Genomic DNA, 22,995 nt, shown 5'->3' with positions numbered 1-22,995 from the left:
GGGATTTTCCATCCTTCAAAGGCTTTCATGTTACATAAGTTACAGCCTCCCTTATCACTTGTGCTACTGACTCTTTTGGGTTATTCCTTAAATGGTTGACCTTCTGGTATTGTTAAAAGGCTAGCCCAATCCAAACCACTGCTGTCCTAACTTCCTGATAGCACCCACCAGTCACATTCAGACAAAAGGTTATAGTAGCAAGCAGAAAATTTCAAATTTCCTGAGTATGATGTACCTTTCACATTTCTTCTCTGGTTTATCAGGCCACCATTTCCTAATCTGCCAAAAGAAGGGGTTGTACTAGATGGACACCCGAAGTCTATTATTTTGTGCACAATCTGGATTTTAGATTTTATCCTAGAAGCAACAGGGAACCATGGAGGCTTCTTGGGCAAGGGAGTGACAGACCTGTTTTTGTTTTGTTTTTTTCCCAAAATTTATTAATCTATTTGCTTTTGGTTTTCAACATTCACATCTATAAGTTCCAAATTTTCTCCCCTTCCCTACCCCCTCCCTTCCTAAAACACCATGCAATTAATCTTATATGGGCTCTTCACATACATTCCTGTTAAACACATGTTCACATTACAGACCCAGTTTTTTTTTAAGAATGAAACTATATTAAAAACACAAATTATTTTGTGTTTCTAGAATAATGAGAATTATATCTAGAATTCTAGAATAATATTTCTAGAATATTCTAGAATACTAAGAATTATAGAATTATAAGAATTCTGGAATAATAAGAATCTATAGATCTAGCACTAATTTATATCACTTAAAAAAATTGTTAGCCCCCCTTTTACCCTATCACTGCCGCAAGGATTAGGTTAGAGCACCTCCATGAAGCTGGGGATGGACACATACACTGTCTCTATCCTTTATTTTTTAAATTAATTTTTTTTATATTTAGTATTTTGTTTTTCCCCAGTTACACATAAAAATAATTTTAAAATTTGTTTTTAAAACTTTGAGTTTCAAATTCTCTCCCATCCTCCCTCCCCAATCCCCCTCATCAAGAAGACAAGTAATTCACTACAGGTTATACAAATGTGGTCATACAAAACATATCCATAATAGTCATATGTGAAAGAAAACAAAGGGAAAAAACTCCAGAAAAATCAAGTTAAAAAAATATTTTTCAATCTCTATTTAGATACCATTCAGTTCTTTCTCTGGGGATGGATAGTATTTTTCATCATAAGCTGACCCCTTCCTTTAGAATATGCATGATGAGACTAGGTATCCTTCCCCACCAAACAGACTCATGCATATACAGCTCCAAGGTAAGATCCAACCCCTGCTCCAATGACAAAGTTAACAAGGGGTCAAAATAAAGATTTTTTTTTAAAAGAAGAAATGAAATTATCTAAGTTAGCACTAGAAATATAGATTCTTATTGATATTACTCTCTGGAGTGCAGTGGATAGCCAGGAATACCTGGGTTCAGATCTGGCCTTAGATGTCTACTAGCTGTGTGACCCTGGGCAAGTCACTTAACCTCACTCAGCCTCAGTTGCCTCACCTGTAAAATGAGGAGGTTAGCCTCAATGGCTTCTAATGTGCCTTCTAGCTCTAAATCAATGATTCTGTGAAAATAATTGATCTTAATATGGCTTTTTTCATTCTCAAAAATCAGGTCTGATGGTGTCACTCCCTTGCTCAAGAACCTTACAGGACTCACTCTGACTGCTAGGATAAATGTAAATTAAGTTTATGAATAAAATTACAGAATCAGAGCCAGACGTAAACTTAGAAGTCATCTAGTACAATTCCCATATTTACAGATGAGGAAAGTAAGAGAATGCTACAGATTGCTATATCTTAATTTTTTTGAATGGCAATGGGTAGGGAAGGACAGGGGAAGATGTATTCAGTTATACTTTGAAATTTTTTTTCATTTATAATTCATGAAACAAAGAGAAAGTATTATCTTACACAGTAATAATGTAAGTTGCTGTGATCTGAAAGAAGTGGTACAGTGGACAGAGTGCCCGGCCTGGAGACAGGAAGATTCATCTTCCTGAGTTCAAATCTGCCTCAGACACTTACTAGCTGGGTGACCCTGGGCAAGTCACTTACTTAACCCTGTTTGCCTCAGTTTCCTCATCTGTCAAATGAGCGGGAGAAGGAAATAGCAAACCACTCCCATATCTCTGTTAAGAAAACCACAAATGGTGTCATGAAGAGTTGAACATGACTGAACAAAAACTAGACATGATGGAGAGATTTTTATGCTTCTATCATCTCTACAGGATTAAATACTCATTTTAAATTCAGAAAGATAAATCAATAACTTGGTTAAATCATTTGGTGGGTAATGAGATATACTTTTTCTTCATTCAAACTGTAACTTGGGCTCCAATTTGAGATTAAAGAGTTATTAGAATATTTTTGGAAGACCGGTTACATTATGGAACCAATAAAAATGTATTTAAAATCAATCATGAAAGTCTTTGAAAAGAAAAGATACCCTTGGAGAGAGGAAAAAGCAGCATCTGAAATCTCTATATTAAATATTGCACCAACGGCCCACTGGAGAGTCATGTGACATTCTCCAGTTCTCCAAAGACAGGATACAGAACCCAGCTGAAATTGTATGTCCTGACCTCCCCAGCCATAAGGTTGAATTATAACCCAATTAGCTGGAGAGAATGGGGTTTTGTCTCCATTGCTTCCCCAGAGAGGCAAAGGTAAAGCTGGAATTATAATTTGCTGGACAACCCTGTCTGAGAGTGTCTCTCCCACCAGTCCCTGAAGCAAATGCTCCATATGTAAAGGATCTCCTTGGATGGAAATGGAAGATGTCAAAGCTGAAAATACAAAGAGTTCTTTTTTTTTTTACTCCAAGCTAAAAGACCACGATGATACTTCAGTGACACTGTGATCCCAATAACATCCCCACTGGAGCAAACATAGTTATAAAAGTCTTACATCCTGCCTAGAGAGCCTTCCTGTCTGAATATTTTGACAAGAGAGACCTTTGTATTCCTAACGATCACTTTTCTCTCATTTTAGCACCTGGCCATCAAAGGCATAGCAGAGCTATTAGGGAAAGAACATTGGAGCTGGAGGCAGAGGACCTGGGTTAGAATCTTGGCTTTGTTGAGTGTCCTGTCTTGGGCAAGTCATTAAACTTCTTACCTGTAAAAGAAAGGGGATGGATGGTTCAGGTGAGCCCAAAGGTCCTTTCCAGTTCTAAATCTATGGTCTTTATGGGAGAGTAGAAAGAGCAGTCCATCTAGAGGCAGAGCTGCAAATCTTGCCCTGGACATTTACTACCCTTGTGACCTTGAGCAAGTCAGCTGACCTCAGGCCTCAGTTTCCTTTTAAATAACATGATAGGGTTGAACTAAATGGCCTCTGAGGTCCCTTCCTTCTCTCTACCTCCAATCCTGTCCTATGATCTTATGACCTTTTCCTAGGACCCTAGTCTTGTCTCCCTCCCTTCCATTCCAGGGGATCCTAAACATCTTTTTGTATCTCAGGGACCACAGATCTAGGGTTTTGTGAACCTGGATAGGTAAAAAAAGACATCTTTCTTTCCACTACCCTTCAGTTTACTTCATAATGTTATGTACTTTATTTTCTATATTTTAAAATATTATTTTGAAAAAGCATCTATAGACTTCACCAGCCTGCTAAAGAGGTCCATGACCCAAAAAGGTTAAGCACCCCTCATGTCCTGAGCCCCCTTTGGCAGTCTGGCTCCTACAGGATCCTCAGAATATTTTAAAATAATTTAAGGAAATGCTAAATTTCAATTAGTGAAAATAAGGATGTAATATATTCCCCATTCAAATTCATGTTTTTAAATGCATAAAATAAAATACATAATATTGCAAAATACAGAGTGTAATTTTGGTGGCACAGAGTTAAAATCCAACCTCAGACACATACTAGCTCTATGACCCTGGACAAGTCAATTCACCTGTGTTTGTCTTAGTTTCCTCATTTATAAAATGATGATAATAATACTTCCACAATCTACTTCACAGAGTTACTGTGAGGTTAATGTTTTATGACCATAGTAAGGACTCTTTCTACCTCTCTCCTTCCCTCACTTCTTTTTCTTCCTCCATTCCTCCCTTTCTCTACCCTTCCCTCTCTTTTTCTTTCTTTCATTTGTTTATTTTTTCTTTCTTCCTTTCTTTCTCTCTTCTTTCTTTTCCCTTTTTTTCTTCCTGCATTTCTTTCTTCTTTTCTTTTTCCCTTTCTCTTTCTCTCTTACTTTCTCTTTTACTCTTTCTTACTTTCTCTTTCACCCTTCCTTCCTTCTTTCTTTTCTTCCTTTCTTTTCCTCTTTTCTTCCTTACTACCTTTCCTCCTTTTCCTTTTCTTTTTCCCTTTCTTTCTCTCCTTTTTCCATTTCCCCTCCTTCTTCTTTGTCCTTTCATCTTTCTTTTTTCTTCTTTCTTTTCTTCTTTCCTTCCATTATTACTTCATTCATTCATTTGCAGAGATGTCATTGAACAGTGAGAAGAATGCTCACTGACTCTGGAGTAAGGGAATCTGGGTTCGAGTACTGCCTTAGACTCTTACCCTCTGTGTGATATTGGGCAAATCATTTAGCCTTCCTCCGTTTCCAGTGTAAAATGAGGGGGTTGAACCAGGTGGTCTCTGAGGTTCCCCTCCATCCCTAGTTCTATGTTCCTAGGATCTTTCTGTTCATATGTGTCTCTGACACATCCTTTATACCTTTTTGTAATTCCCCAGTAGCAATGTGTTACAGCTTACTCAGTTGTCCACGAATCTCTCCACTACCCCTTGGGGTGACCTTCGGTTTTACTTCTTTGGAGTGATATTCTATGACTCACAGCCATGCCGCAGTTCCCCAAACATCAACTGAGCACCTACTATGTACAAGGTAATCCACTAACCACTGTCATCCCTTCTGGTATGATCTATAAAAGGGGAATAGTAATATTTCCATATTTCCCTCCACCCAGGCTTGTTATGAGAAGAGAGCTTTGTAACCTTAAAGGAGGTCTAGAAACGTGTTACTGTTTTTTTTCCTTTTCACCTCTATCTCCAACATAAAGAAGTCAAGTCATTTAGTCTCATTTTTAATGTGCCCGGAAAAAATATAAACAGTGGAACATCATTAAAATACGAAAATGATAGCAGGACATTAGACCTAAGCTTGTATGTATACATGTACACTTATCTCTCCTGGTTTAAGATAAGGACAGGAATTGCTTCATTTCTATCTTTGCATCCCCAGTGCTGAATGCAATATCCGGCCACATAGTAAGTGCTTCAATACATTTTGATTGATTAACTGACCACTGGGGGAAATAACCCTAGATTTGGAATCTGAGGGCTTGGGTTCAAATCTTAGATCTGTCACTTCCTTCTGTGAAATGGTGTCATTGGACTAATTGGTCTTAAAGTTCCTTTCCAGATATCAATCAATCAACAAGCATTTACTAAGTACCTACTATGTGCAGACATTTTGCCAGGTGTTGGGGATACAAAGGCAAAATGAAATAGTCCCTGCCGTCACGAAGCTTATAATTTTTCAGAGAAGACAAATATGTATCTCTAGATACAGACAAAATAGATACAAGATGTCAGGGCGGGGGGGAGAAGAAAGGTATTGTCTTATAACTTATATCATATATATATGTTATATACAGCTTATAAGTTATGTATAACTTATAACTTAAAAAGTAGTCTCTAAAGTAAAGGTTTTTAAATAAAATGTAAAATGGCAGAAAATCCATTTTAACTGAAACTCAGATTCTGAGACCCAAGCCGCGAATAAGTGGGTGTTTGGCAGAGGCTGGGATTTCCTGATTCATCCCTGTTTGATGAAACCTCAAGCTATAACATTCTGTTATGTCACTAAGATTCACAGGCTGCCAAACCTCATCCTAGACATTTATGTGGGTTTTCCCGAATACCCCTCAGCAACTTAAATTCTAGATGTTATTGCCAGAGAAAAGGAATAGGGAGAACAGGAAATGTAATGTGACTAACCGCTAGCAATTGCAAAACTTTTTTCATGGGTATTTTCCATGTCTGGGAACCGTACATTAGCTGGGACCCATCATGTGCCCATAGGCATCCTAAGATCGGTGACTTGCAGGCGAGAGGAGAATTACAGTCATTGTGGTAAATGAACTTTTTAGCAGTGACTTTTATACATTAGTAGTTTTTGCCACACAAAATTGAAATCATGTGTTAGTTAAGGTCAGAGTTAAGTTATGTGTTTTACTGGTAGACCAGTCATCCAGTCCAAGAAAAATGTTTGGCCTTTAGCTATTTGGAAAATCAAAGAAGGAAAAATCACTGTGAGTTGTGAAAACCATAGGAGGTGGCATGACATAGAGGATAGAAAACAGTCCCTGAAGCCAGGAAGACCTGGGTTCAAGTCCCATCTCTGACACATACTGACTACGTGACCCAGGACAAAAATCCCTTAAGCTCTCAGTGGCCCAGGCCACTCTTGATAACTTACATAGACTTGTGGATCCCTATATCCCTTCCATCCCTATATCTGGGGATGGAATTTATATATCTGGATTTTTCTCCATGATGATAAAAGTGCACGTCTCCCCACTTCACCCCACCAAAAAGAAAGGAAGAAAGGAAGAAAGAAAGAAAGAAAGAAAGAAAGAAAGAAAGAAAGAAAGAAAGAAAGAAAGAAAGAAAAAGAAAGAGAGAAAGGAAGGAAGGAAGAAAGAAAGGAAGGAAGGAAGAAAGAAAGGAAGAAAGAAAGAAGAAAGAAAGCTCTGCAGTTAGTCATGAACACCTAGTTTTAAATGCTGCCTCTGACATATCCTGATTGTATGACCCTGGGCAAATCCCTTAACCTCTGTGGGTCCCAGACTAGTCTCTGAAACTCTGGAGTTAATGTGCATCAGGGGAGGGAATTTCCATATTGAGAGTTCTGTTCTAATGATAAAAACAACAGAGAAAAGGAAGAGAAGTGTAGCAAAGGGATGGGAAAGGAAGAGGAGGGGAAGAAGAAAGGAAATGGCTAAAGAATTTTAAAATATCTGAAATTGAGGGTTATTGAAATAATAACCAATATAAATATAGATTAATAATTGACATTTTATGTAGAGTTTTAGGGTTGATAAAGTGTTTTACACTCATGATCTCATTTGAGCCTCCCAACACCCTTGTGAGGTAGACCCTACAAATATTACTATCCCCATTTGACAAATGGGGAAACTGAGACTCAGAGACACAGGATTCAGACCCAGCTCCTCCCAATTCCAAGACCACCCACACTAATCAGATCTTTAGGAAAACTGTCTATATTTAAAACACAGTACAGGATAGTCGGATCGTAGATCCAGAGCTGAAAGGAAATACAGTGGTCATGTAACCCAACTGTCTCATTTTACAGATTTTTTTCTTGGAGTTTTTCATGATAGATCAGTTTCTCTATTAATTTTTTAGATTAGATATAAGAATGCACTCCAAAGGGGTGGGCAGCAGGAAGATTTCAAAGCTGGATATCAATGAATATGCAAATGATAATAATATTAATAATGACTGATAATAACATAGCTGCTTTAGAGAATTAAATAAGACAATTCTCTAAAGCAGCTATAAAAGGCTGTATGTGTGTGTGTGTGTGTGTGTGTGTGTGTGTGTGTGTGTGTGTGTGTGTGTGTGTAATCTTTCCAACCTATGGATCTCTGGGTGTGGTTTACCATATTGATCTACAAGTATTATTAACTACCCACTATGTGCCATGCACCACACCAGGCTCTGGCCATGAAAAGACAAAAATGAAATAGTCTCTGCCCTCAAAAGGATTACATTCTATCCAGGGAGACAATCCACAAGCACATGGAGTGTATACAAAATAGATACAGTATAAACATGACAGAGTCTGGTGGAGGAAGAGGAAACTAGCCTCTGGAAAGAATCAGAAATGGGCTCCTGTGACAGGGGTTGTTTGATCTGAGCTTTGAAGAAAGATAAGGATTCCATGAGGGAAAAGAGGGAAGCAACATTCCAGACAGCAGGGATAGCTCATGCAAAGGCATAGTGATTGGGGATGGAGAGTAAGGAATACTATGTAAAAGGGAGTTCTGTGTAATAATCCTAGAAAGATAGGTTGGAATGATGTTGCGAAAGACTTTAAATATCTTTTTTTTTAAGCAATTAGGCAAATTTACCTTAATGCCACTTCACAGAAAAGCATAACTTGTAATAGATTTTAACCCAAGAATGTGTAAGTAAGGTAAGTCTTTGTTCTCTGTCTCTCTTTGTATGATTCAAAGGAAATAACACTGGAACTGGAATCATAAGAATCTGGGTTCAAATTCTGGCTCTGCCTCTTACTACCGGTGTCCATATCTCTAAGCCTCAGTTTCCTTATCTGTAAAGAGAACAGAGGGGACTAAATGGTCTCTAAGTTCTCTCTCACCTTTAAGACTATGATGCTGTATGAGAGGCAACATTCAGGACCTGGAAAATGCCACCTCCTCGAGACCCTACTTTGACTCGGGGCCCCAACATTCAAAACCCAAGTATTTCCCTAAGACCTATGCCACCACCCTCCAGAAGCCAAGAGAGAGCCAGATGGAAATTCCATGGACAACTCTCCGATTAAGATGCACTAATTGGGCATCAAGTTTCCTCTGCAAATATTCCTTCCCAGCATCACAAATGAGGTATCATGTGGGCGGCGGATGTGAGACCAGGAGGAAACTCATTCCTTCTGCACAAATAAATCATTAAGATTCACTTCTTATTGGTTCCTGGAAATTATAAAACATGGGATGTGGAAAATCAAACTTAGCAACTGTTCAAAAAGCCCGATGTAGCTCATTGGAACGAGGACATCCATCGGCATCATCAAGCAGACTTGTCATTTCAATACTGCTTTGGGAAATAATTCTAGAAAATTAAGAGCTCCCTCTCTGTCACAAACACACATACACCCTTGTAGGTACTTAGTGAACATTTACTCAATATACTAAATACTAAATATTATACTAAATACTAAATATTTACTCAATAGATCTCAAGTAAGATTTAGCTGTTTAAATATGAGTATGCCAAACTGAAATTCAAATTTTAGAAAATCATTCTGATTTGTATAGTATCCCCCCCCCAATCTAAAATCATGATAGAGGATACTGGAAGAGTTCTAAATGTGGAATCCAAGGATCTGAGTTTAAATCCTGACTAGACTATGCCATTTTGCAAGTGGAAAAACTGAGACACATTGACAAGAAGCCTTACAGAAATAAATCTGTGCCTCAGAGAAATGCTAAGGATTTGGGCTGAACCCCCTAGCAATTCTTGCCTACTGTGAATTTATCTGGCTGTGGGAAGCTTCTATTTGCATTTCTGAGAACATAAATGAACTCAGTTGAGCAAACATTTCTTAAAGGCCTATGTGGATTAGATACTGATTCAGTATCTCATCCAGGTATTGGAGATCCAAAGATGCAAAAATACACAGTCCCTGCCTCTGAGGACAAATGATTACATTCTAAGTTAGAAAATTACATTTAAATCATTTAATCTTAAATGATTTTGCAAGCACTTAAGGACCAAAACAGCAGCTGTTTAATGGGAGTCTAACGAGAAAGATGACAAATATACATATGTACACACAAATATATACAAACATATATGTATATACATATATACACACACAAACAAGATATTGTAATGTAATATAAATATCTTGTTTGTATATATTTATCATCTCTCCCATTACACTGTGAGTTCCTGGAAGGCAAGGACTATCTTTTGTCTCTTTTTGTATCCCCAGTACTTAGCATAATGCCTAACCTATAGGAGGTGCTTAATAAATGTTTTTTGATTGATTGAGACTATTTTAAGAAGGATGTCTTATCAGAAGCTACAGAAAGCTCCTCCTTCTTGACCCTACCCACCCACCATATGCTTCCCCCAAGAATTAGTGATGCCTGGAATTTCACTATTAGGAATTCCTTCTTCTAGCTTAGTTTCATTCTCAAAAACTCCATTGGCTGTGTTCTCATCAATGTGGGTGTTCTCTCCAACAATGCAGATCCCAACTCATCATACTTGGCCAGCCTGGGTGACTCTTGCTTACGTCTTCCCATAAGTTAGCCACAGGATTTGGCCCAATGTGCTGTAGGCCTTTCTCAGATCTCGTGACCTCTGAAGGATAAACAAAGGAGCACGCAGGCTGCAACATATTATAAACAAGGAGATGTTCTACCTCACTTACTTCAAAGCTCATCTGTGGTGCTGCCCCCTGCACAAGCTTTTCCTGATTTATTTAGTTTTTAGTTTTCTACTCCACTACTAATTACTCTGTATTTAATTTGTGTGTGTATATATATATGTATGTACATTTATGTGTGTATGTATATGTGTGTATATGTATTTTATCTATATACATATGTTATATATATATATATATATGTATTTTAAATTATCTTCTCTGTGTATGAGATGGTTACCCTTTGTAGAACGTAAGCCTCTTGAGCTCAGGGTCTGCTTCACTTCTGTCTTTGTATCCCATAGTATGTGGCCCATAGTAGGCATCTAGTAAATACTTGTTGAACTTACAAACTTTTAAATGCAATATAAATGGGAACTATGACTCTAATTAATCTGTTTCTAATATTTCAAAGTCCTCCTGAGACAACATAATAACGTCAATCTATTCTCCATGTAGCTGCCAAAAGCTCTCATCCTTCTTGCAATTGCCATCTTTCTCAGGCTCAGATATGACTATACTACTTCCCTTTCCCCCCCAAAAAAGTCTCAGTGATTCCCTACTACTTCAACAATCAAATACAAACTCCTAAAGCTGGTGTTCAAAGCCCTCCACAATCTAGCCTCAATCTACCTTTCTATTTTTTTTTTTTGACAAGGCAATCAAGGTTAAGTGACTTATCCAGGGTCATGCAGCTGGTACTTGTCAAGAGTATAAGACTGGATTTGAACTCAGTGATATATCTACTGTACCACCATGCTATACCTACCTTTCTATTCTTATTTCATATTACCCTCCTTTACATACTGTTAACACATATTGAATTGAATTGGCTATTTAAGGAGGGCAACCTCCATTTAGATTTCTTCAATAATCAGCTATGATTCTGGGCCTTCACTTTTTAATTCTTAAGAGAACAATTCAGAGAATTATGAAAAAACTTATATGAACTGATACAGAGTGAGGTAAGCAAAACCAGGAAGACAGTCTACAAAATGACTGATTATATGCAATGACTGGGGGGAGGGGGAGAGTGAAAATAAACATTGTATAATTAGAATGACCAAGCTTGACCAGAAGAATTTAGCAATTATATCTGCCTTCCTTCTTTGCAGAGGCAGATCAGTGTTGGGGAATATTGCATAAACCCCAAGACAGTTGAAATGATGATTGGTTTACGGAACTGATTTTTTTTTTCTTTTTATTTTTTTTTTTGATAGCTGACTGAGTAGGAGAAGAGAGAGAGATATTTAAAAGGCTATCAATTAAAAAATTTTAAGTTAAATTAACTGTGCCAAAAGGAAATTACTAATTGTTATCCTAAGTCTTGAACTTTCAAAACTACAGTGCTCTCTTATTCATAGATATTAGAAAACAAAAGATGCCTTGGAGACATTTTTTAACTGTCTCCCCACATCCCATCAGTTATCAAGTATTATATATCTTCCTTCCACAGTACTTCTCTCCCCCAAACTTATATCACCTCTCCCCTGGATGATTTGAACAACCTTTTAACTGGTCTTTGTTTCAAGTCTCTCCCCACTCAAATCTTGGAGCTTCACAGCTGCCAAATCAGCCTTTCTAAGGTGCAGGTCTGACCATGTTGCTCCTCCTCCACTCAAAAGCCTTCAATGGCTCCCTATTGCCTCCAGAATAAAATGTAAACTGACATTTAAGGCCCTCTACAGTCTGACTCCTATCTGCCTTTCTAGACTTATTTCACAATTCCCTCCAAATACTCCACATTCCACCCTAGTTGATCGACTAGTTGTTTCTCAAACAGCCTGTTATATCAGATATCCTTCATGCCTGAAATATACAATCACCTGATCTCTGCCTGCCAAAAATCCTCTCCCTTCAAGGCCCAGTTAGGTCACCATGAAGCTTTCCCTTATCCTTGTAGTTCATTGTGTTCTCTTCTCCCTCAAATTTCTCAGAGTACTATGTCTAGTTCTCTCCTTCCACCCCACCCCCCACACTCTATCTCCTTAGGAGATAAGTTCCATGAAAGGCAGAGACATCGTGGGTATCTTACATATAATAGACACTTAACAAATGATTTTTGATTTCATGATACCTTAGAGATTTGTAATCAGAAGAATCCAAAATGACTTACCTTGGGTAAATCATTTAACCCCTCTGGACCTCAGTTTCTTCCTCTGCAAAATGAGGGGGTTGGACAAAAGAGTGACTGGGGTCCCTTGCAGCTCTAGATTTATGATCTTATGACCTCTCGAGGCCTCAGTTACTTTGTCTGTAAAATGAGGTTAGACTGAACGGCTCTGACGTCCCTTATGGCTCTAAGTCTATGATTCTATGAACTTATTCATTATGAAGCTGCTTTCTTTTTTGCAGAATTGTAGTACTACTGACCATTTCAAGTACCATATTCAAAAAGTGAAATGAGGCAAGGTCACATATCCTTAATCTATTATTAAAATATAGAATTAATGCTGCCATATATAAAGCTGGCTTCAGACACATTTTTCTTCAGTTTTTAGTAGCCATTTTGAATTTCTAAAAGACAATATAGCTTATCTTAAATTTCTCTTCTAAAAAAAACCTGGTCTTTCTTCATACTTCCCCAAGATATAAGGATATACTTGCACTAAGGTATCAGCAAATTCAGGATGAAGTTAAAGGGAGAGAGGACATAGCATCTTTCAAAGCATTCTTCCTTCACCTGACTTTTCATATTTTTTGCATGCATGTATCTAGATCTATGGATGTTCTATTTGATTTACTTCCCTACGGGACTGAAATCTCTAATTACAAAAGTCTTTAACGAAAAGTTTCAGGTTCAACATTTTAAATTTTTTTTTTTTTTTTTTTTTTTTTTTTTTTTTGTGGCAAGGGGAGAGAGCACACCCTACTGGCCAGCTAATATGAAATATGGGATTGAAAACGGGAAAATTCCTGAAAATATTAAAATTCAAGACAAATGCAGGTTAAAGTTGAAAAGAAACTTGGCACAAATTATACTTTAAGAAATGTCTTAAAGTTAAGTAATTCCATTTATGGAATCTTTGCCTCCCTCGGTTGATTAGAAGTTTGGGTCATGCCAGAGGAGGAATGAACAAAGGATTGTGAGTCAATGAAACTTTTATAGGATCCTAGCTCAAGAACTGGAAGGGACCTCAGAGGCCAAATGGCCCAACCTCCTCATGTTACAGAGAAGGGAACAGAGGCCCATGAAGGTGAAGGTCATCCAACAAACAAGTGGCAGAGAAGGGATTTGAACACATCCTCTGCTTCCAAAGCCAGCACCCTGCTCACTATACCTTGCAATCTCCAATTTTAAACACATTGCAAAATGCAAGAGACCTTTGAAATGGTCTGTTGCAAGCCCTTCAATCTGTAGATGAGGAAGACGCGGGTCAGAGAGCTGAAATAACCTCCCTAAGGATTGTTGTCATCGTTGTTCAGTCATTTCAGGCATGTCCAACTCTTCATGACCCCATTTGAGATTTTCTTGGTAGAGATACTGGACTGATTTGCTGTTTCCTTCTCCAGCTTATCTTATAGGTGAGGAAACTGAGGCAAGCAGGGTGAAGTGAGTTGCTCAGGGATGCACAGCTAGTAAGGGTCTGAGACCATGTTGGAACTCAGGAAGATAAGTCTTCCTGACTCCACTCCCAGAGCTCTATCCTCTGTCCCTAAGGACAGAGAGATAGTACACAGTGGACCAAGGATCTGTTTCTAACTCTTATGTTAACATTCTGTGTGATCTTAAGTAAGTTGCTTCTCTCTGTGCCTGTTTCTTCATCTATAAAATGAAAAGAGTGGACCAGAAGGTCACTTACTATCTATGTGTTTTTGTACAAATCAGTTCATCCCTTCAGGTCTCAATATTCTCATCTGTTCAATGAGGAAATAAAAACTGATCATCTCTTAAAGGCCCTTCCAACCCTCCATTTATGGGCCCATGATCCTACCCCTTTGATCTTGAACAGATCTCGGATCTGGACCTCACCTATAAAATGGGGTGGTTGGAACAGACAAACTGTAAGGTTCCCTCCAGCTCTAAATCAATGGCTCATGGGGAAGGCATATCTCCTAGGAGAGTAGCTGTCTTTATAGGAATCACAGGATTTAGAGCTACAAAGGAATTTTAGGTCATCATAGTTTTAGAGTAGGAAGGGACCTCAGAGGTAATCTAATCCAACCTCCCCATTTTACAGGTTAGGAAACTGAGCCTCAGAGAACAGAAGTGATTGGACCCAAGTTAGTAAGCATCAGAGTCAGAATCTAAACCCAAGATTTTTCTAGTATACCACAACTTCTCAGAGATTTGCACCAGGTAGGAGAAGACACAGGGAAATCTACCTAGGAACATAACATCTCTAAATTTTGAGGCCTGGGATGTATTATGAGATGCTTGAGGTTTTGGAAGTAAAGACCACTAAAGGGTTTGTCAGTGATGAATCTGTGGCGCAAGACCAATCAATAAAAGCTCTGTGTCAGAAGCAGGGGGACCTTTGGAGTCAGAGATCTTGGATCTGTAGTGGCTTTCCTCCTTTCTAATTTCCCTGTTTCTTTCATGGGTATTACCATTCCATCAGTCATCTCGGCTTAAAACCGTGGCAACATCTTTGATATTTCCTTTCCCTGGCCTCCCATATCCAGTCATCACTAAGTCCTGCTGACTAATACTGCCTCCAAATTGGTCCCTTCCTTTCCATTTCCTCAGCCACCACCCTAGTTCTGGTCCCCATTACCACACTTGCCTAGAATATTTTAGTAGCATTCTAACTGATCTTCCCACCTTCATTCTTTCCCCTACATATTTTTGCTGAAATGACCTTCTAAAAGCATAGCCTCGATTAAGTCACTCCCCTTCTCAAAAAACCTTCAGTAGTCCTCTGTTGGCTCCAAAATGAAGGGTGAATGGTGAAAGATAGACTGGTCGGTGTTCACCAAACATACCCCATGTTCTCATCCTCCCTCTTCTCTCCTCCTAGAAAGGATCCCATGCTTATCTTTGCCTGTCAGAATAGGATTCATCCTTCAAAACTCAACTCAGGTGGCATCTCCTTCATGAAGCCTTTCTTAATTTCATCTCCTTCCTCTTAATCCAGATATGATATTCACACCATGTAAATTCCCACAGCCTTTTGTTCATACCTATATTCTACTCTTTCTTTATGTTATAAATATTTCATTTCTGTCTCATAAAATCCCAGGCTTCTTTTGGAACTCAGATGATCCCATCACTTATTGGTGCTCTCAACCTCTTGGAACAACTTGTTGTTAATTACTTTCTATACCTATAATCATAGTTTCAAGACACCTTAAAGATCGTGTATTCCAACTCCTTAACTTTACAGGTAGGGAAACTGAGGCACAAAAAGAGCAAAGAGTTACCCTATGGTTATACAGCAAGCTAGTGAAAGAGCTAGGAGCAGACCATGCCTACCCCTTCTTCTACTTACATCTAGATAGGATTTAAACCTAGGTCCCTTGACTCTTGCCCTTTAGAATATGAGCTCTCAAATGCCTGGTCCAGGCCCTTGAACTTATAGGCATTTAATATATGTTTAATTTTATTGAATTTGTGTACTTGTCTTCTTACCCCCCTTTCAATATACAGTAAACTTCTTGAGATCACAGATTGTATCTTATTTACCGGCAAAAACTCTTTGGTGCCTAGACAGTGCTCTTTGCATATAGTAGACGTCCAATAAGTATTTGCTGAATTCAGTTGTGCTGAATATGCTATGCATATTCAGTATATACATAGTATATACTATGTAAAACTAAGTTTTACATGCCCTAATGAAGCCTTTGCAACAATGTGAAATGATATATTTTTTTTTATTTACGATAAAGACCCATGGAACTAATTTTGAAAAGACAGCAAAGGAGGTTCAATGTCCTTCAGAAAAAAGGCCCTCTCTTTGCCAAGTGTCTGGGCTAGGTTCTCATCCCTGTCCTGACTCCAAGGGCAGCCTCCCTTAGGCTGCTTCTTTTGATTTCAAAGAGGCTTCAGTAAGTCGGGTAAGAGCAGAAGTAGAAATCTGGTCCATTATCATGGAAATTAAGTCTTTTAGCAGCTATTTTTAGTTTTCTGTGTTCCTATCAGAAAAAAAACCTCTCAGCTAATATTGTTTTTCTCTTGGAAATAGACCTCTATGAATAGTGTGACAGTTTCTTTTTAAACTGAATTTAACCTCTTTTTAAAGATCCTGAACCAAATTAGAAATAGGAAACTAAGAACATTTCCCCACAACTTCCAGCCTGGCCTCTTCCTCTTTGTTCCTGAATAGTTTTTGTTCTGAACTGCTAAAGTGAGGAGGGGAACCTCCATAAAGTCCATTGGTGCTTGTATAGGACCAGAGATTTAGATTTGGAAGAGATAACTGGATGAATGCTTCAAGTGAAGTATATTCCTTATAAGCTCATCCCCAAGATATCCCATAGAACCAAATATTAGCACATTAGATAAAAGAAATGTACAGCCTTCTCCCAGTAAGGTCTTCAGATGACCTACCTAGTCACTGGAGCAACTAGGTAGTACAATGGATAGAGACTGGGGTCAGGAACACCTAAGTTCAAATCTAGCCTCTGACACTTACTAGCTCTGTGACCCTAGGCTAGTCACTTCACCCTGTTTGCCTCAGTTTCCTCATCTGTAAAATGAACTGGAGAAGAAAATGGCAAACCATTCTAGTATCTTTGCCAAGAAAACCTCAGGTGGAGTCATGAAGAATCAGACGTAACTGAAAAAGGACAAAAAACAGTATCTGGTCATTTGCCATTACAATAGAATACTATTCAAAGCATGATACTATAGAAGAGTATTACCTCTGCAGTTCAGGGACCTGGGCTCAAACATTACCTCTGACGTTGATTATCTGTGTGATTTTAGGTGAAGGGAAGGGGAAAAACATTTCCATAGTGCCTACTATGAGCCAGGCACTTTACAAATATTATTTCTTATGATCCTCTCAACAATCCTTTGAGATGGATGCTATTATTATCCCCATTTTACAATTGAGGAATCTGAGGCAAAGATAAGTTAAGTAACTTGCCCAGGGTCACACAGCTAGGTCTGGGACCAGATCTGAATTCAGGTTTTCCTAATTTCAGCTCCAGCGCACCATCCACCATGATACCGAGTTGCCCCTTAGAAAATTTTCTTTTCTTTGGGCTTCAGTTTCCTCATCTGCAAAATGAAGGAAGCTGGGTGGTGCAGCGGATAGATCGCCAGGCCTGGAGTCAGGAACTTGTTAAGTTATTTTTCAGTTGTGTCCAGCTCTCCGTGACCCCATTTGGGATTTTCTTGACAAAGATCCTGGAGTGGTTTGCCATTTCCTTCTCCAGCTCATTTGACAGATGAGGAAACTGAGGTAAACAGGGTGATGTGATTAGCCCAGGGTCACACAGCTAGGATGTATCTGAGCCCAGATTTGAATTCGGGTCATCCTGACACCTGGTCCAGTACTCTGTCTCCCATGATACCAAGCTGCCACTTAGACAATTTACTTTTCTTTGGCCCCAGTTTCCTCATCTGTGAAATGAGGAGATTAAATCTCTGAGGTTCCTTCCATCTCTGTCTCTATGAGTCTATGAAAGGTGAAATTCAGGAAGCTATCAGAAACAGTGAATTTCCGAGAGCCCTATCTTGAAACCAGCATGAATAAACCAGTTTGCTCCTTTTTTTTTTTTTTGCATGTTAGAATTAGATAAAGGGGGAGACATTAAGTTCATTGAGTGCAGTTGTCTTCACTCCAGTAATGTTCTTTTGGATTTTCAGTGGCTTAGCAAGACATTGCAACCTCCAACTGTATGTATGGCAAATATCCCGTCCATCTTCTTTCTGTAAAGAAGGGGCGTGTTTGAAGGTTGCTCTGGTGATTATCACTGTGTTGTGAATAGGGGAGAATAAAATCCTGCCAAGGCGGCCAAATCACAAGTTACAACAGCATTGCAGAGACTTGGAATAGCTCAAGTTTCCTGCTGAAACTTGAGGTTTCCTCTATGTCCCCATTCAGTAAAAGTTAGACTTGTATGGGCTGAAAAGGTGTCCCCTGGCAGGTCCTGAATCGGATCCCTTTTTTGTCCACTGAGAGCAGCGTATGGGTATACAGTAAGCGTGGAAGACAAAAGCTAGTCATGGAATGTTTTTTTTTGTAAGTAGAAGAGGGGGCAGGAATTGGGCAGAGCTTCTGCTGTCATCTCAAGCTATTTGGTAAGGAAACAGCTGGTAACTAGCGGTAATATTAGTTTTTACAAAAAGATGGGCAACATTTTGCAGAGAAGAGAAGGCCTTCCTACCTCAAGTCAGGAATAGGCTTGGGTTCAAGTCCTGTGAGAGCCTGAATGAATCTTTTAACTTTTAACTTCTCCAGGCACTCTATAATCTCAATTCACTGCCTCAGTCAAACTGAGACCTATTAAAAACCTTAGCTTAAAAAGGCCAAGATCTCCCACTGCATCCAGGGCCATCTCCAGTTGTCCTGGTCTATATCTGGTCACTGAACCCAGATGGCTCTGGAGGAGAAAGTGAGTCTGGTGAGTTTGGGCAGCCCTCCCTCACTTAAATTCAATTCACTTGCAAGTTATGGCATCACCTTCCTGATGTCATGGTGAACCAAGGACAAACAAAAACAAGCCCTTTAAAATTTAGCCCCCTCTCACTTTTCCAGTCTTCTTATACCTTATTCCCTACCACATACTCTTAAATCTAGTAACACTGACCACTTACCTCTTTCAGGAACAAGACCCTCCATCTCTGGGCTCAGGGCATTCTCTCTGGTTGTCCTCCATGTCTCAAATGATCTTTCACCCCTTCTGCTCCAACTATAGACATCTCTGGCTTCCTTTAAGTCTCAACTAAAATTCCACCGTCAATGGGAAGTCTTCCCCAACCCCTCTTAATTCCAGTGCCTTCCTTCTATTATTTCCTATTTATCTTTTATACGGTTTGCTTTCTATATGTTTGTTCGCATGTTGTCTCCCCATTAGACTACAAACTTCCTGAGGACAGGGACTGTCTTTTGCCACTTTTTGTATGCTCAGCATTTAGCACAGTGCCTGACACATAATAAATGTTAATTGAATTAAGTTGAGCTTCTCTCTGGGCCTCAGTTTCCACTTCTGTAAAATGAAGGGATTGGACTGAGTGCTCTCTTCTAGCTCTAAATTTACATATTACAGGATCCCTCCTATGTGCCAGGCACTGTGCTGAGCTCTTACAAACATTATCTCATTTGATTTGAGGAATAGGAGTTTCCTCAGGGAGACTTGCAAGCACTAATGCAAGTACTGGCCTGGGCTAGAAAGGAACAGGAATATAATGAATAATTGAATAGTGGCAAAGAGGTAAATCCCAAGTATTCTACTTTTCTGTAGAATTACATTTAGTCCTTATGAACCAATCCCGATAGAACAAAAACTCCTTGAAGGCAGGCACTAGTGGGTTCTGTCTCTTGTATCCCCAGAGTTTCTTTCCAGCATCTTCTCCTAGAATTTCTTTTCCTGATCCCTTTAAGTTGATAGAGTTCTCTCCCTCTCCAAATTATACCTATTTACTCTCTCCCCACCCCACCCCACCCCCAGCCACAAGCTCCTACATATTTCCTTTAATGTCCTCAAATCAGCACACACAGTTGCTAAATAAATATTTGTTCAGCTGATCCATCTAGATGGGGAAGATCAGAGAAAGAGCAGAGTTCAAGTCCTGCCACTGACCAAGTGTGACCCAGGGAAGATCACTTCTCAGTGCTCTGGGCAACCGTCTGGAGGCTATAAATTGGCAGAGAAAGTGCGGATCTGCCTTAGTAGAAGTAGGCATTCTGGGCAAGGGGCAGGAAACCTGTGGCTTTGAGGCGTAGATCCAGGGCTTCTCTGGACCAGCCTCTATACAAGCATAAAACCTGGGTGCTCAAGAGGGAGAAATCAGAGATTCAGAGATAAAAGAGACTTTTGAGGTCACCTAGTCTACTCCTTTCATTCTAGAGATGAGGAAACTGAGGCTTGGACAGGGTTACATAGGTGATAAGTAGCAGAGAAAGAATTTGAACTCAGCTCCTCTGACTCCATGGTAACAGTCATGATAACACCCTTTCTGGCTGAATATTTATGCTGTCAGCGACCCCAAAATAGGGAATGTTCACAGAATGTTTAACCTAAGGGCTGAAAATAGTAATTAATTAAATTTGAAACTCTAAAAGTCAGTGATAGGTTAAGGGGAAAATAAATGTCAGTGATCTTGTAGAATGGAAAGTCAACATTTCATTCTCTATATGAAACAAGAAGAAATTGTGCCATGCTAAATGCTTAACTTCCTGTGTCGACCTGGATCTGGCATCATTCAGGCCAAGGGCAGGAGGCTGTCTAGAGTCTTGGATCCACACACCCATTATGATATTCTTAGCTATTTCAGAGAATTTGATCCACTCAGAACTGGAGGGCATTTCGTCTGTTTATTTTCCTTCCCTCCACCCCTTACTTTTGATCGTCTTGATTTGTTATCATGGGTGCTATTTATTTTACGGTTAAACAATAAGCTTCCGTTGCATCACCAGAGGACAGAGCGAATGTGGTCAAACATGACCTTACTTGGGTTTCATCACCACCCTCTATCTCTTGGCTCCTGGCATTTCTATGGCTATCCCTCCCCTCCATTCCCACTCCCATCCCCCTGTATTCCTCATCTCTGCCTCCTGGTTTACCATGTCCTTCTCCAGCTAATTTTACAGATGAGGAAACTGAGGCAGAGTGAAGTGAGTTGCCCAGGGTCACATAGCTGGTAAGTGTCTGAGGCTGGATTTGAACTCATGAAGATGAGTCTCCCTGATTCCAAGCCCAGTACTTCGTCCACAATGACACCTAGCCCCATTTTACAGAGGAGGAAACTAAAAACAAGAAGTCTAAATGACTTGCTTAGGGTCACACAGCTGAGGCTGGGTTTGAACTCAGGTTTTTCCTGATTGGAGGTTCATTGCTCTATCCACTGTGCTACCTGAGTAAACACAACCAAATGTGGGTTATTTAATATAGGAAAGGAATCTTTCTTGTGGTATCAAACCAACGCAACAGAAATATCCCATTGGTTGTCCCAGTAATTAATAGTAAATAAATACAAGATTAAGGACTTGGGTAAGAAGCATTTTTGGATTCAAGATGTTATATTCAATTCTAGTTTCTGAGACTTACCCACCCCACCTCAGTGTTCTCATTTGCAAAATGGGAGCGATAGTTATAGAGGCTACCTACCTGATACCATTATGGAGTTCTGATGAAACAATGCCTTGTAAACCATAAAGAGCTATATAAATGCCAAATATGATTCTGTTGTCTCTGGTGGGGTTAGGAAAAATTAATTACAGTCATGTAGCACTTTCAAGTTTGCAAAGGAGTCCCTTTCCAATGGATAAGGTACTAGCCTCCAACTCAGGTAGAATTGGGCTCGTATCTTACCTTTATGTACTTACCAGCTGTGCCACCAGGGTGGAATCCACTTGACTTCTAATGGCCTCAGTTTCCCCATCTGCAAATTAAGGGAGTTATTCCCCTTGACATCTAAGGTCCTGATGATCAAATGATCCATTTTGCAGATTGGTCTTTTCATTTTGCAGTTGTGTCAAACTCTTCATGATCCATTTGGGGTTTTCTTGGTAGAGATACTGGAGAAGTGTGCCGTTTCCTTCTCTAGCTCATTTTACAGATGAGGAAAGATGAGGCAAACATGGTTAAGTGACTAGCCCAGGATCACACAGCTAGTAATCGTCTGAGACTGGGTTTGAAAATAGGTCTTCCTGACTCCATGCCTGGTGGTACTCTACCCGCTTCACCACCTAGCTACCCATATATCAATCTATCAACATGCATTTATTAAGCACTTAATGTATGCTGGGCACTATACTAGCTGCCGGGGATAAAAATGCAATAAATGAAACAATTCCCACTCCAAAGTCATCTCTGTTCTAATGGGAAAGGAAACAAGGAAATACAGAGCTCAACGTGATGTTATTATTTCTGATCTCCCAACTTCTCCTACAAAAATCACCTTACATCTATGAGGTATTACTATAAGAATTGTCTTCCCTGATGGAAAGTAAGTTCCTTGAGGACAGGGATTGCTTCATTTTTGTCATTTACTTGCCCTTTCTATGTATGCCTAGCACATAACCTGGCACTTAGTAGGTGATCTTTAAAATGCCTGGAGGTTGATTGATGAGGCAACCCAGATTAAGTGACTTTTTTTCATCAATCTCAAATACTAGTGAGTTTCTGAGGCTGATCCCAGGTCTACTGAGCCCTAGAACCCAAAACCCATTTAAAATTGTGAGACTTTTTGTATCCCCCTGGAGAATGGACACTACTTGAGGGCAGGGACTCTTAAAAAGAAAATAAAACTTTGAAACCTCAGGCCTAATAGGAGACCTTGCATATAGTGGGTGCTTAATGTATGTTTTTTTGAATCAAAACAATCAGTAGGTTTCCTTCATCTTCAGGAAAGATCCAAGCATCTTCCCCAGTGGGTGAATGGCATTGGAGTGAGTGAACTGACCACAGACTTCCCCCAAAGGCTGTTGAGGTTCAGCTAAGCTGGGAACCCCAAAGGAGGGCGTTCACTGAATGGGTGGGGTGGGGGCTTCACTCAATCACCACTTTCTTCTGCCCTCACCAATCCTGGAAGGACCAGAACTCCTTTTTCAAGGGGAATAGTCTTTTCTTGGTAATGAGGGTTGGCGACGGAGAGGTGGGAAAAGGGGGGAGAGGGTGTTGTTCCCTTGTCAGTCTGGGCCAATGTAACCCATGAAGAAGACTGCCCACCCCCTGAAGAACATGTCAAAGTT

The sequence above is a fragment of the Notamacropus eugenii genome, chromosome 5, assembly GCF_028372415.1.
Source record: "Notamacropus eugenii isolate mMacEug1 chromosome 5, mMacEug1.pri_v2, whole genome shotgun sequence".
NCBI lineage: Eukaryota > Metazoa > Chordata > Mammalia > Diprotodontia > Macropodidae > Notamacropus > Notamacropus eugenii.
This window is presented reverse-complemented; position numbering follows the sequence as displayed.